Genomic DNA, 16,451 nt, shown 5'->3' with positions numbered 1-16,451 from the left:
TGCCATGCAGCGCTGTCGGTACTTACTGGGCTGAGGCAGCAGCGCGCATCCCCCCCGGCCGCACTGGCACGGCGCAGCGGCCACCGCCGGGCATCTGCGCGGGGCTGATGCGGGCGGCGCGCGCCGCGGCAGACCGTACCATGCGGCGGGCAGGTGGGGGGGGGCAGCGCGGGCCGCGCCCCCCCCTCCCCCCCCCCCGCGCAGGGGCTGCCGCCGCCCCCCCCCCCCGGGCCCGCCGCCGGGAGGGGCCCGGGCACCGGCGGGCGCAGCCGGGGGAAAACGCTTTGTCGGGAGGAAAAACGGGCCGAACCACCATGTTGTTGTTTGTGATTTTAATACTTCCCTTGGGATAATGACAACAACGGAAGATGGCAAGCCACCAGGAACGTGCCACTGGCTCAGGACCGGGAGAGCCCGGCCAGGCCGAGGGCTGTCAGGCCCCATCACTGTCACTGGGGCAGGAGGAAGGGGAGGGGGCGACAGGGGCGCGGGGGCGGCGGGCGCGCGGGGGCGGTTGGCGGGCGCGAACCCGCGGCCTGGGCGGCCAATGCAGCAGGCGCGGCTGTGCCGCCCCGCACCCCGCCCCGCACGGCCCGCGCTGCCCCCCCCGCGCTCTGCCCTGCGGCACGGGGAGGCCGCACCGAACGTGTCGGTACCGCACGGCTGGGCCGCCGGGGCCCCGCTGTACCGGGCGGGGTTGTGCCCTGCCCCCCGCCCCCCAGCCCCCAGGCAGGAGCACGCAACCACGCACAGCGCCCACCGCACAGCACCCGGCAGCCTGCGCGGCTCACAGCAGCACATGCGGTGACACCACACTGCCCTTTCCTTTTTAAACCATATAAAATAAAGCACTGCCTCCTGGTAACAGCCTTACACTCTGAGGAATCGGGGCATCTTATTTAGAGCTTCTTTCCATCTATTCTCTGTTCTTTCCTTAAAAAAAAAAATAAAAATTACCTGTTATTTTGAATTATTAGCACATGCAGGATTCTGAAATGTAAAAGGCTTTTTCAATGGAATACCGTGTTATGGCTGTGCAAAAAAAAAAAAAAAAAAAAAAAAAGGAAATCCAAGTACTACAAACAAGACAGAGAGAGGCATCAGTCCTTTAAACATTGTATCATTTGCTGTGTGGTAGTTTGGGTGTCGTCCCCCCCCCCAAAGTAAATTGTGATCAGTACATGTGCCCTGTTCAAACTGCGACTTCAAATTCTGTAACCTCAAACCTGGTACGTTCGATCCTGACAGTGACTAAACATAGAAAACCATCAGTTTTTTCTTGCAGTGTGTGTAAAAGAGCATACATAAAAGTTAGAATCTTTTCAGTAGTATCCTAGGACAGCAGTGGTTCGTGACTTCACCCTGGCTTGGACGGAGTGGGCAATTGCAAGTAAGCGTACCTCCCTGAGCACTAATAGGAGTAGCTATGCTGATGCTCTGTCATCCTGCCTTACTTGCTGCTCAGAATATCAATTCAGCCAGTTAAACCAAAAGTCTGTACTGCACTGCACCAAAATGGAAGCTATTAAAAAAAAAAAAAAAAAAAAAAAAAAAAAAAAAGAGCTAGGATCATTGATCAGGAGTTTTATCTATGCTGATCAATTTTTTTTAATGAAGTAAAATGTAAATTGGGACTTGGATCGATGCAGATTTTTCTCATGTGAAACTGCCTTTATCATTTGAAAGCTACAGGCGATTACATGCATGCCAGGACACTGTATGCAGTGACTTTGTGTTATATTAAGCAGAGTGTCCCCTTTTCCTTAGCAAGTCTTTAGTACAAACTGCAGTGTTACAGAGTGTGGAGTACAGACTCAAACAGAACAAAAAAGTGTTATATTTAAGATGTGTTCTGCTTAAGTCCGAGAACCATAAAGGCTGGTGACCTCTACTGCTCTGTCAGAAAATCAGGAAGATACTAAAATAATCTGCAATTATTTGGCTACCAAAATTCTTTTTTTTTTTTTTTTTTGGGGGGGGTACAAATTTTAAAGATAAATGGAAAAGCAAAAAAAGGTTGATTGACACAGTGCCAAAACACATTAAATATTTTTTTAACCTGTCTTCCCTGGATGTAGGGAAGACTAGTTTAAAGAAATTAAGCACAGTTCCAGACATATGACTGTAGCCAGTTTGAGGACTGCTGCTCTCAAAGACTGCGTGTCATACTACAGAAGCCAATCCAGGTAGGAAAACTGTAATTCCTACACTTTACTTAATCAGGAAATACTCTGATTCTTCTTTTTGATTAACAGAATAGGCAAGGGAATAAGAGCAGGAGGAAAATAATAATAAAAAAAATGTTCAAGAGGAAAAAAGAAATTCTAGCTTGAACATATTATTATATACCCATTTCAACTGAACAATTTTTCACATGAATATTCCCAGTGCTCATTTAATGTAGGGCCCTGAAAGTACCATACCACCTAAGATGAACAAGCTATTAACCTTTTTGCTAGGCTTATCAGTTCGGAGCCTGTTCACCGTGCCGCCTATATTGTATTGCGAGTGTTGGTTCTACCCTCATCACTACACTGTCACCCGGCTGCCACCTGGGCAACAGGAGGCCAACCACTAACGCGGGGCTCGACCCCAGAAAATGCGCTTGCTGGAGTAAGGATTGAACTACGATGTCACGGCAACGTGCGCAACACTGGGAGCTTGCCCTGAGTTTGCATCAAGATGCTATGAATGAAGTCACATCACATCCATCCTTACTTAGAGCTACGAAGTGCAAACTCTTCAGAAATGCCACAGATCCTTTCTGCTGCTGCTAAACACCAGCGCTGCTGCAAGTCAATGCCAGGAAATCATCTGGTCCCTGCAATAAGAATGAGGTTCCAGCCGCAGGGCTTAGTCTGCACTCGCTACCCTCGAAGTTACAACCCCACTTCACGCAGGGAATACCTGCCGTACGTAGCAGGTAGATACACTGGGACCTTACAACCAAAGCTAAACCTGGCAATTCCACCCCCAGAAATGGGCCATCCAGTAAATAGTACCAATAGTAATATTCTGACCTCAGAATTTAAAGGGTTCTCTTTTGGTTTGGGCTGTTTGTGTTGGGGTTTGGGTTGTTGTTGGTGTTTTTTTTTACTTTTTCAAACACAACTGTGACAAAAGTAAAATTTTCCTCTTTGCTTGGCTTTCAGCATGTGCAACTCAAAATGGCTGCAGCGTTAGCTGGTGATTTTTCTGTACATTTTGTCATAACTTTTAATAGCAAAGCACTGCAAAACAACCTAATAGTTGAATGGCACCTCTACTGAAATGTAGATTCATCAGTGCATCTTCACGGCTATTAAAGCATCCAGTGGCATATTATTTAGCTCTGACAGAAGAACAATTTAACACCTTAACTTGGGGGCAAGGAGTGGAAATGGAGCAGAAAAGGAGCAGAAAAATGGAAAGGAAAACAGAAAGATGCTTCTTGGGACTAATTTTTAAAAACACAACAATGCTTACAGCATGTGAAAGGAATGAGACTTTAGCTGCTGAGCTTGAAATGTGACTTGAAAAATCGCTTCTCCGGTGAAACTTCAACTGACAATTCAGAAAATATTCAAACGTAAAAGAAAGAGTCTACCTAATTTCTTTGGAGAAAAATTTAATTCTATACATGCTGGTGATAGACATCAGAAGCACATTTCAAGGTCTTTATGAGATAATTAATGACAGGAAATGCATGAACGTTATTTTAATTCCTCTTTCAGGATCCTGGGGACCAAGACCTCCTTTTCATGAGGTTGCCCAATGAGAGAAACAGTACTGGAAATCAGCAGCAGATTTCTAATATTTTTCTGATCACAACCCAGATACTTGAACTAGAACAGCAGACTGGCAGCCTTTCATATTTTTAAATCTCATTTGCTACATTTTAAAACAAGAATTAAATCTGTTTTCAGGCTCGGTGTTTCTCCAGTTTTGTAACATTCTGCAGTAATATTTCCACAAAGAAACAGCTTGTGTCTCCAAACTGCACAAACATGTTGTTATCCCAGGAAGCAACATGACCTAATAAAAGAAGTAGAGGAGAGGGACCTCAGAACACTCAAATCCAAGGACTTGCCCTGCTGTTTCTTGACTATGAGATGTTAGTAGGTCACTTGATCCCACTGTGCTTCAATTTCCCTAGCTATAAAATAAGTATATTCACTACTTTAAATTACAGCAGTTATAAGTTGCTTGATTGGTTAACCCTTTCCTGCCCTTGAGGAAAAGGTATTTCACATACCTGAGTCTACTCGGGGAAGTAATGAAGGTCAGGCGATAAGCAGCACGCGTTTAAAACCCACAATATCATAGTTGCCTTGAACTGTTCTGTTCTATCTGCTGCTTTTATTTTACTGTACAAATTACTGCTTGTTCTGACCGATATATTATAGCCGTCCCAGTCGGCTCACTTCCTAGATCAGAATCCCAGCTTTCTCAATATCTGAAAGGAAACCTACCGGACAGCCAACACTGCAGTTACCTCCCATCCTTCAATCTCTACCACCTGATCTCTATGAATACACAATTTTTCCTTCTTCCATTCCCTAACAGCCATGCCCCAAAAGACCAGAAGTCTACAGAGTTAGGCTGGCATTGCTGTCCCCCTCTGTGCCACAGCAGTAGCGCTCAGAAAACAAAACCAGACTTTCAGTATCACCCAAGCAGGAAAAAAGGTCATTAGGTTCTTTCAAGAACACCACCTGAGGAAAGCAGAGCCAACTGCAAGAAGCTTTAACAAGCCTGAGCTTCCCAATAAAGTGTAAGTAAACCTGGCTGACTGCCACTGCCTACCCACAGCAATGACAGAGAAACATCTCAGCGGTCTCCTCCAAAGTGATCTGTATCTGCCAGAGGAAGCATCTGCAACATCTCGTACAGCTAAACCTAAATCCACAGCTGAATTCAGCTTCTTCATGATCTCAACAGTCTAAGATGTTCCTAAGAATATGAAAACAGTATTACAAGCATTCCACCATTTTTAGTTTAAAGACGGAATCTTCCATATCACACATAGATGAGAGAAGGAATTTTTTGACACTCAGAACAAATCTTAGCCAGTGAACTGGCCTAATGGAGCTTTAAAGAACAATCTTCTGAGGGTGCCACAACTTTTATGAACTGAAGAATGAGACAGTCAATATACTTCGGAATTATCCTTTCATTCAGTACACATTTAAACCTTATAATTGTGCCAGTCTCTGAAACAGGACTTGTGCCAAATGGCTTGTAGCATTAATCTGTTTACTTCACATAATATATTAGCACTAGTACGGGGACTGGAATAATTTGTGGCTTTCCACCATACAAGTTCCCTCCTCTGTGTCTTGGAAGCAACTTACACTTCCTCTTTGGTCTTGTATCACTGCTTTTTTGGTCTTAGCAGAGATTATAGGTCCCTACAGGCAATGGTAGGATACAGACATTTAAATTTGAATTATAGGATTCTACAGTTTGAAAAGGATCACATTAGTGTGCATCAGACTACAGATTTCAAACAGCTTCACTTTCAGTTTTGAAACTGAAGTTTTGAAACTTCACTTCAGTTTTGAAACTCTGTATACAGAGATGGGCTACACGGACCCATCTCTCTACCTCACCAAAACTATTGTCCCTGAGCAAAACAGAGAAGTTTAGAATAAGAATTTTGGTTTGGTACCTTCTCCCGATATGACTGATGCAAAATACTAACAGTTTCATAAAGGTGGGTTTTCCTTCTTACTGGCTAATGGTCCATACGGGAAAGCAGTTCTCTTCAGTTTGAAAAGTATATTCAAAGCCAGGATGCATCTGAGGGAGCATCCTTTACTGTGAAACTTCGTATGACTACAACATGGGTATGAACCTCAAGTTAAGCACCACCTTTCCCTAGCTAGGTCACGCTATGACTTTGGATTACACCTTAAAAAAGAATCCCAGCATTATTCAATTTAAATTACTCAATTGTAACAGTCATATTTCAAACAGATTAGTCAATAATAAATAATAGCAGAGGATTAAAGTACAAATATGGCCAGTTAATAATATTAATAAGAAAACACATCCTGCTTTTAAGACTTTCTTCAAGCTTCCATTCTTCAATATATGGGGTTTTCATACATACCTTGATATCCTTACCGTAAATCTCATTAGACTGACACAGTAGCTATCATTGCAGTCTTTTTTAAGACTATAACAAATGGGTAAGAATTGAAGGCTGTACCAATATTATTTAATATATTACTCTAGTAAAAGCAAATGATTAACATAAAGGGAAATAACAGTGGGACAAGGTTCAATCACTCTCAACAATTAAAAAGGGGTAACAAAATTTTAACACACTATTAAATAAAGACTTTTGATAGCTCAGCAGATAATACAACTAGGACACATATTTCCTAGAAATTAATCACCTTGAGAGAATTACTTCTGGTTTGTTGAGTTGTTGGGTTTTTTTTTTTTTCCAATATAATAAGATAAAAGTCTATGTATAGCTTATTGGGTAAAGCAATCTGACCTGCTAAGCTTCGTTAAGCCGCGGGTATCTGTGACCTGTTCTGTGAGCACTAGTAATCACCCTGCAGGGTGACGCGCACACCCAGGCAGCTCCCATGCCGGGGGACCACCCAGCCACCCCCAGCCTCCTCGGGGGGCTGTGCCCACCCCCCCACACACCCAGTGCCTCCTTGCTGCAGGGCTGCAAAGCCCAGTCAAAAGACACGCAGCTCTTGACGTTCCTCTGCGTGGAAAGAAGAAACTGAAGCCAGTCTGCCACAGAGATCACTGTTAGCCTCAGCTCCTTCCCCCTGCACCGCTCCCACCTTGGGGACGTGGTCATTGGGGTGGCTGGCAGCAGGGCCCCCCACGCAGCCCCCACCACCCCCGCTCTGCGGCACACGGGCCGGCCCTGGTGCTGTGATGGGTTCCACTGGTGCTGGCTAGAGCATGTTGGTGTGCTTCAAAATGTTCTGGACCAGTCCTGTCCTTCCCTTTTCATGACAGGATTTGACAGAATGGCTGCCCCTCAGCCAAAACAAAAACAAACAAAGGTATTAACTTCAACAAATTGGTCCTCTCACTGCCCTGGTACATCTGGGAATACCTCTCCCAAAGGCCATTCCAAGAGTTCAGACAAGTACAGAGTCAAACCTGATCTGAAATGATCGTGACAGCTCTTTGTGGCTTTCATCTATATATGAGAACGCAGAATCTGTGTCCACAATTACGTATAGATTTCAAATAAGTGTTCTGATTTGTTAGCAAAGGGCTATGTTTTTGAGCTTTACAATATGAAAGCTTAAAAAGTTATTGGTATAGACACTGTAATCATGAACATTTACTTAGAAATGTATAATTGGTACAAAAATACTTATTCGCATTCTTAAATATTAAACTAAATATCAGACCCAAATCTTATTGTAACAAATATACACAGTATATGAAAAAAAAATACACTGTAAATGAAGATTAGTTGGGCAACATGCTTGGCTTCCAGACTGAACCATGCCACAAAGATCCGTTACCTGTTTCTTGATCCCAGATTGAAACAGATGAAACAACAGTTCTGACAATTTTGTCAGAATTTCAGAACTTTTTGAAGCAACTGATCCTATGGGCTTGCCATAACAGAAATGTTATTCTAGGATGAAGGAGGCTAGTACAGAAGAATTCCACATGTGAATGGAACCCCCCCCACAATATCTAATCTAGAATAACCCCACACCCAAAGACAGTTCTTTTGTGTGTCCCTCTCTTTGTTTTTCTTTAACGCACTTTCAAAGACACAGAGCATTCCAGAAGCCACACATCCTCACATTGGCTTACTCCAGAATACGCAGAGGACAAGCCCTAAATACATCACATTTTGGTCTGGCTGACCTGAGGAACAGCTACACTGCACTGTATAAATGTTGCTTTCTTCAAGATTTTCTGCTCGCAAGGTAGCAACAGGAAGCAGAACTGAACAGGAACCCGAGCGAGGATTTAAATGGTGTCTGTCAAACCAGCAACGTGACTAAACGGAAATATTTTCAAGTATTTCCCTAAGTGAAATAATCCTTCAAACTACGCATTATTAAAATAATCTTTCACCAGCAACATTCGTATGCTGCAGATAACTACATTCCTCACTAACAGGAAAGTTCTATTCCTTCAGAAAGAGTTAAAAATAAAAATAAAATCCTTGTGCTTGGTCAGAAATGGGTCAAGAAAGGATTTAGGGGCAAACAATGCATGGTGGTATCTCCTCTGCCTCCCAAGGGTGCTGTAAAGTAGCCAGGCAATACAACAACCAAAAGACAAAAAGAAAGAAGCCAAAATACTTTTTATTACTTACAGTAAGTCATGGTGGATCACACCCAGGTTTAACCTACTGGTGAGCACAGACTATGAAGTCTGAACAATTTGTTGACTAGATTTTTAACTATCTTTTCTCAGAGGCAGAATTGTTGCTCTTCATACAAAAAAAAAAATTAAAGAAATTACAAACTAGGAATATGTTTACAATGGAGGGAGAAGCACAAAGAACAGGACACACTATATTGCTGGCGGGGGGGGAGGGGGGCGGGGAGGATTATAAAGATATATTTTACTGTGGGTCATTTGTTCCCTTCCCATCACAAACATAGGCAAATTCCCCTTCACAGGGCTACAGAGACCAGGAGACCACAGGGGAACATTCCAGGACCCGCAGGCAAATTCAGGAGCCCAGAACTCAAGGCCTCATCCAGAACTTGTCCGTCTGGATGACTAACATCACCATCAACTTTTTCCAGGGCTAATTCATAGACATGATCTCCTAGCAAGGTTTTTGCTCCAAATAAATCTGCTGGATATCTTAATGTCTAGTAATAAACCTGCAGATCGTAGTGATAAAATCCCAACAGCCTCTGCCTATCCGAGGCTGGCATAAACTACCATACCACTTATCTGATGAGTATGTGAAGATGATGCTAACATCCAGATCTCCATAGACATATAACGAATGAGTGAAAATAAGGTTTTTTTAAAGTAAATTACTAGTAAATAAATACAAAAGCCTCAATGGAAGATCAAGAAAACAAATAGGCAAAGTTTATTTAAATCACTCCAAAAAGGGAAAAAGAGGGGGAAAAAATCTGAAGCAGTTGTGAACCAGTCAAAGCCAGAAAAGCATCCTTCTTTCCTCTCCTTTAAATTGTTAGGAAGTGCTTTATGCATGGACTGTTAAGGGTCTTATCATTTAAGACCATTAAGCATTCATCTGCCATTTCAGCTTAATTTTGAAACTGTCCAGCACCATCAGATAAGCAGCTGCTACTCAAATTCTACTTGAAACAGCATTACTTCTTAGAAATTCCTACATTTGGAAGGATTCCTTAACAGTTTCTGTATACAAGCAGTCTTTTTTGTTTGGTTGTTTGTTTGGTTTTTTACGCAGCACTGTCCTATGGAGAGGAACTGCATACCTTTGTTATATATCTCATTGTTTTGTTATGAGTCAGGCATTCCGGTCTTTAAAAATACACAGCTTATAGAGTTATTTTCAAAAGCCCAAGGAAAAAAAGATAATAAGTAATGCATATGCATATATATATTCACATTTTTATACAGTGAAACTACACAATTACATTCAAGGTTAGAATTAAGACCTTTATTTCTTGAACACTGATGTCAATCTTCAAAGATGTTAGTTGACCTTGAGGATAAAAATAAATTTTGCAGTCCTGCACCAAGTCCTCGACTTAGTTCACTAAAGACATCTAAATGTTCTGTGCTTACATACCATAAAACAGTTAAACTCAGATATTCCATATTAATTATATTTAATACTCCTAACTTCGATTTGTGGCAAGGAAAATTAGGTTTCCTGAGAGCTGCTGTAGCTTCCAAACATCATCTTATTCACAAGCAACAGAGATGTTTATAGCATTATATTTAGATAAAGTAGTGATGAGAACCCTTAGCATGTTATTTGTAAAATTAAATCCCACTGAAGTTTTTTTTGCTCTTGCCATTTCATTAATTCTATCTGAGGAACAATGGAAGATCATAATATGTATAACAGATAAAATAAGAAAATATATAATGAAACATAATGCAGAATTCTATGCTTTCCACTTTTAAAATAACAGAGGTTTTGTAACTTCTGTGAACAGGGAGCAAAGACTCAAATACAAGCTCCTGAAAACCACTGAGATGATACATACTAGCACTGACTTTGAAGTAATTTATTTTCTAAAGAAACACCTAAATGCTAAGGTCAAATATCCTTCAAAAAAGGCAATGATCTCTGAAAGAAAGTTTGTTAAGTAAGCTGTTAGTCTTTGATTTTTCCTGTTTTATGAAAATCCTGGGTTCCCCCTTCATTAATGATCACACATAAGATGCCGTGTACTCGATGCTGGCAAGAGGCCGCGGTGCCACCTGAAGGGTTTGCGCTCAGTCGCCAAGGGCCTTGGTGGTTCTGCTTTAGGGGACTTCGCTCAACCTGCCTTCAAGAGCTCTGAATTGTTTTGGAGCTGCCCACGAGGTTGCTCTCCGGCAACCTGATCCCTGTTCTACTCATGTACTCAGCAAAGCAAGTAACACCACCTTCAGTTCCCCAAAGCAATTTAATTTGCTATGGAGAAAACAGAGTGTGCGTTCACAGGCTTAAATGCATAGCAACTTTACACGATACTGTACAAGACCACAGTTCAACCTATTATTTAAACTCATAAACATACAGAACCGTGTAGCTATCCAAAGAAGTTTCTTCTAAGAGAAAATGGTATCCCTTGGTTTTCAGAAAGACCATTTTATAGCTAAATAAGTGTCCTATACATATGCAAAAGCCAGAAGCACCCATCCCACATAAGATTTGTAGCCATAATCTCAATAATGTCATCTGAAGTCTTGCCACTGATGCTAGCAGAAAGCAAAGCATTCATATAGTCCAGAATAGTTTTTAGAGAAAATGTACAGATATGAAAATGATGATTTGTTATTAAGGAAATTAAAAAGAATTGCTTCCTGTGTCTATCCTCTAAAATAGTTGGGGAAGCACCTTTGTGATGCCTCTTCTTCCCTCCTAAAAGATTACCAAAAAAATTCTGACACTTTTGAAAACAAACTTCACTTTACATCATTTACTTTCTCTCAGTCTAAACTAAAAATAAATTAAACATAATTAGACAGAAATAAACTCAAAGTCTATCACATTATTAAGAATCAGAATAACAATTTCCCTTAGAGTACATTAGTTCAGCGGGTGCAAAAGGAGGTATTTGTAAACCAGCCGATGAAAGAAACTCAATACACTAGAAGGAAGAGTAGCTACCTGCATTTAAGTTTAACACTTGAGGAATTCCTTCCATCAAATATCATTTCTAGTCAATGTTACAGACCTGACTAATAAAGCTAGAGACCAGCCTTACGCTGGGTGGATAAGGAAATTTTCTGAATTTTATAACAATACATTGCAACAGTTCAAAATAAATCACATTGCTTAAAAACACACACACACACACACACACAAACCCAACAAACCACCAAAAAAAACCCCAACCAAAAAACCCAACGAAAACACACTCCAAACACTCATACCCACAGTGCTACTGTAAACAGTCATTAACAGTCATCTCCATCCCACCAATAACACCAGAATTTATCTTTCATTCCCAAATGCCCAGATATTCAGGCACAAAAATTGTTACTGTCTTTTCCTACTGTTTACAGACAAAGTGCTGATGACTCTGCTCTGCCAGGTCCCGGTGAAGCTGTATGCCTGCCTCACTCTTACAGAAACACAGCCATAAAAGGATGACCATGGAAAACCACCTGAAATCCTTCAATGTGGTATTTAAGGAAACCAGTGGAAAAACATGACTCATACAGATCAGAGCTATAACAGCTATAAAGTAAGAATCTACACCAGTATATTTAATTTATACAAGTTTTGGATCCCATGTTTTCTTGAAGGTAAAAACAGTAACTCACCACAAACCAAGGACAGACCTCCCGAAATCCCAGTCTGTAAAGAGCAAAATTACCTCACTTATAAGAAAATCTGGTTTCTTTTTTCCTGTTTCAAGAGGAAACTTAAACACATGATTTATTTGGGCAATATGAATAGAGAAAGTGATTGCAACGGAGTTACGTCAGTAAAACATGCTCTCTGTGTGTGCAGAATTAGCATAAGAGTAAGTTAGTGATTTCAGTCTTAATGAAAGAATAACTAGCACAAGGAAGTGGAGGCCTGGCACTTTAAGAACTAACCCAAGTAATTTTATTTAAAAACTAGTGACTTGCGCGGTACTTGTCCAGTCAGCATTCAGCAAGACGAACTAGAAAATTTGCCATTGGACATACAAAGAAGAGCATCAACACAAGTTTAGGTAATACAGTTTTACAAAGATTTAGTGATAACTTTCATAAGCTGTTTGATTTTTATTTTTTTTTTAAGGCTTCAGATTTCCAGTTGTTAGGAAGATAAAGCATCAAAAGCTAGATTAATCAGTAGGCTTGATTTTCAAGCAAATAGCCAATCTTTTATAAATTTGGCACCTAACGAAATCAGGCATCAGTTCTGGTTTATATTGAGCGAACAGTGTGATACTCAGCACTTTTCTGGAGATAATGTAACAGTGAGATTCAGACCCTTTCCTCCCTTCCTTTCTCACTCTGCACTTCATCTGTAAATAACAATTTCCACGTTTATAAGCTCTAATATGATCCCTGTGGAGATCTCTCTCAGATCTCCTACACATGCCTTACATAAAATGTTGCCTCTCTCTTCATCACCACACAACCAGCTCAAGCTCAACAGAGATGTATATTTAGCCGTAAAAGAATGCAAGTTAGCACAGCTTATGTTCAGTTATATCATCCTGGAAAATACTCGAGAGAAAAACTGAGCAATTAGTTTGTACTGAACTCCATGCTGTCCCAGTTACAGCTGGGTATCCAAGCCAGATACTTTAAACTAGGTTTGCTAGTTCTACCTACAGCAATGCAGGCATGGCCTCACCTCCCAGCTGACCCCTCGGGTGGCAGCTTCAGCAGCAGCTCCTGCCACCGGGGACCTATGGCTAGGACACCACCTTTGGTTCTGAGCTCAGTTCTACTCCTCATATGGAAACTACCTCCAAGATACTTCCTAAAAATACTACCCCAAATACAGTGCCTCCTCTCCATCCAACTAAAACATTAATTGAGGCTCTTTGGCGCTTCAGACTCACACCTCCAGAACAACTCTGAATTCTTCACAGTACTTGAAGAAGTAGGTGTTCCTACTGCTCAACAGTCTGGGGTGGGGGCAGAGGGGCTGCTCGCTTTATAGCTTTCCAACCAACGTTCCCCCAGTTGGGTATCACAGTTTATGTCTGTGGTAAACATAGACAAAGCCACAGAAAAGGCTAAGATGCTGAAGAGATTTCTAGATAGAGGATGACCATGCTGCAACAGTGTTAGCTCAGGTCTAGGAAATTCTCACTTCAGTTCCAACATCCATCACCAGTTCTCCCTGTAACCTTGACCAAGTGATTTAGTTTCACCATGTCCATTTCATATACATACACGCAATAGATCACCTCCCCGCGTGCAGTGGAGACAAACACAAGAGTGCTAAATACTCAGATAATCTTCCAGTATTGAAGGTCTTGCATAGACAGATACAATCTACTGTATAAATATAAAATAAAGTAGTCAAACTACTGAGGAATTTTCTTGCACTCTTATTGCCTTGTAGCAAAAATTCAGAGGTGTGAACTCATTCTCTATGCTTTAGCAAACAGAACCACATGGAGCTAAGGAGGACCACAGACTTTTTTCAGTGAGTTCTTAAAATGCTTGGACACTTTCTCTTATTTTCATGGAGTAGGAAAACTTCAAAACTGTTCAGGGGACCTTTACCCCAATTTTTAATCTATATACATTCCGGTCAGTTGTCAGAACACAGACTTATCAAGCATGAGGGTCAATACAAGACTGAGGTTTGACGGAACCCCAGCCCCAGCCAGCTCAGCTCTTCTGTCCAACATCACGAAACAACTACCTCTCTTGCTTGCCTTCCACATCCCGTATTCTTTACTCCTTGTGTCACAATTACCCCTATGAATTTAATTCTATTTCCAGATCTCTTCAGATGTAACAGTGACTTGTAACCTCTTACTCAGATTTCAACTAGGATCTCCAAAAAACCAACCGAACAAAAAACCTCCAAAAAAACTCATCAGAACACACACAATTTTTTTTCTTAAGTGAATGTAAAGTTTCTGTATGCACTGAGCAACACCTAGAGCATCTCCTCAAACGCCCACACATACAATTATAGAATCATTTATGTTGGAAAGACCTTTAAGATCATTGCTTCCAAAACACCATTAAAACCTCCAGGATTAGTTGGGGGGTTTTATACTACCACCTTTTCACAGTTCTGTTTCTGTCTTCTATGAGCTCCTAATAACAAGCACTGATCTATGTAGAGTTTATCTATATTTCACTACTGAAATATGAAAAACATTAGTGACACTAACAGCCTTGCTTTCTGTAGGGAAGGAGTTCCAAACTTACTTTACTCGTGCACAAACACTGCCAGCAGGACCTCACCCTGGGCACCTCCAGGATTGTTTCCCATCTTGCTCCACAAAATGTGAATCCCTCACGCTCATCTGTGTGGAAGAGCTGCCCACCACCGACTGCAACCATTGGCCTCCTTACCAGGGAGGTTCTGCGCACGACGCTGGCGTGGAACGCGGCCGTCAGGCTGCAGAGGCAGCAGCTCCCGTGCAGCAGCAGCAGATCAGGCCAAGCCACTAAGAAGAGGAGCAGCCACCATAAAGGCGTTTCATTTGCACCGACTGAATCAGGAGCTGCCATTTCTGTGCACCACACCAAAGCGTACCACTAGTGACATTAGTACCGCGGTTTGGAGACCTCTGCTCCAAAAACATAAAACTCATCATAAAAGACGAGCGGAACAGACCTATTGAACATTCGGCAATGACGATCCCATAGAACACTGAAACGCCGCTGCCCAGCCTGCTGGTGCCACTGCCTTTCTCTGCAGAATTCAAATCTTGTACTCTAACGTACGTAGACTTTTATTTATTAAGATCACTATCCAAACATACAAATCTTAGGCTTCTGGCTCCGGCTGGATGAGTCTTCTTAAAGGCAGAAAATGATAGAAACAAGGAATTTTAATCTCAGTCATTTGTTTCAAAGGAATGCTGGACAGGAAGCAAAAGAAAATGTAAAAGCTTTTAGAATTGTTTCAGTGCAGATTTAGCACAAACATCCAGATGAAGTGCTTAGCTAGCGTAACTGGAAATTAAAAAAAAAAAAAAAATTAAGAGGTGGGGAAGAAAATGCCGCTGCTGCCACCACTCCCTCCCCCCAATTTTTCCAATGTGGCAGCATTTCCCATTTGCCATAGTCTCTCTTTCAGTTTTGTAAACACAATTTAAGTCAAAGAATGCTGTGATTCTTTCTGTTCTACAAAAGCAGGCATTACTGATACAGGCATCTGTTGCTTGGAACGTTGTTACTAACTTTTTCCTTTGTGATACCATTCTTCTTTCTTGCTTCGTGTTTTCTCGTGGGGTGCACAGGTAGTGTCTAAGTGAATAGGACACCAACTGTAGAAAAATATAAACAGTGTTTCTTTCTTTTTCTTTTTTTTTTCCTTGGGTTTGTTTTTTGGTTTTGTTTTTTTTTTTTCCTCCTGGTTAATCTCTGCACTGGTTTTTGGCCAGTCCTTCCTGGTAAAAGACAACAGATTCATGCTCTTATAATAAAGAGCCATGACAGGTGGTTGCCAAGTGACTGGCAAATAACGAGTAAGAGTCCAATTAGCCAACTCTTCTCATATGCACAGGTATATAACGGAGAAGTAACAAAGAAAAAAAGAAAACACCGGGAAAAAGTTGTTTTCTGTTTCAAAGTCCCCTTTGGTTTGGCTTTGGTTTTTATTGTTGCTTTGGACTGCAGTTTTGCTTCCCTTTCCTATTACAGAGAAAGCAAATACCTGTGTTTTTCTTCCACAGTGCCTAGCTTGCAACAACTCATTTCCTTAATTTATCTACCCCGCAGAGTACAGAGGGTTTGGAAGAGTTCAGGCCCCGTTCTGCTCTGACCTGCCACGCTAAACTACTGGACGTCAGGTGAAATGAGGTCAGCACAGAAGTGCTAGTGAAGGGGAATCAAAATCCCATATCTCATGTCTCTCCTTGAAACAGCAGCCAAATCAGGGAGATTATTTGCCATCTTCCATCCTGTACGGTTTGCAGTAGTTTGGATTTTCTTCTACTTAGCTGAGGCAAGTGTGGAGGAGGGAGTGAGGAGGAGGAGGAAAAAGGTTACTAATCTCTTTAGAAAGCAGCATTTGACACCAAGTGTGTAGGTGATAATGACTACTTCTAGGGAACTGACATAACACCAAGCATTTACGAGTACAGTGAAACTTTGCTGTAAGAGGAGCGATGGTCCACTGAAGCGATTAATTCATATTTTTTATTCTA

At 41.6% G+C, this 16,451-nt stretch overlaps 1 protein-coding gene across 15 annotated transcripts in view; it reads right to left on the bottom strand.

Moving 5' to 3' along the window:
• ATP2B2 (ATPase plasma membrane Ca2+ transporting 2) overlaps window positions 1-16,451 on the bottom strand; it is a 434,838-nt gene that overhangs the window by 252,399 nt on the left and 165,988 nt on the right. For 2 of the 15 annotated variants that reach the window (XM_080385384.1, XM_080385383.1), the window contains exon 1: window positions 27-5,503. The exons of the other annotated variants lie outside the window; for them this stretch is intronic. The gene's annotated coding sequence lies outside the window, so the exon portion shown is untranslated. Of the gene's footprint in view, window positions 1-26; window positions 5,504-16,451 lie in introns of those variants that run through there. 15 annotated transcript variants of the gene reach the window in all.

Source organism: Falco punctatus, assembly GCF_963210335.1.
Source record: "Falco punctatus genome assembly, chromosome: 4".
Classification (NCBI taxonomy): Eukaryota; Metazoa; Chordata; class Aves; order Falconiformes; family Falconidae; genus Falco; species Falco punctatus.
This window is presented reverse-complemented; position numbering and strand designations above follow the sequence as displayed.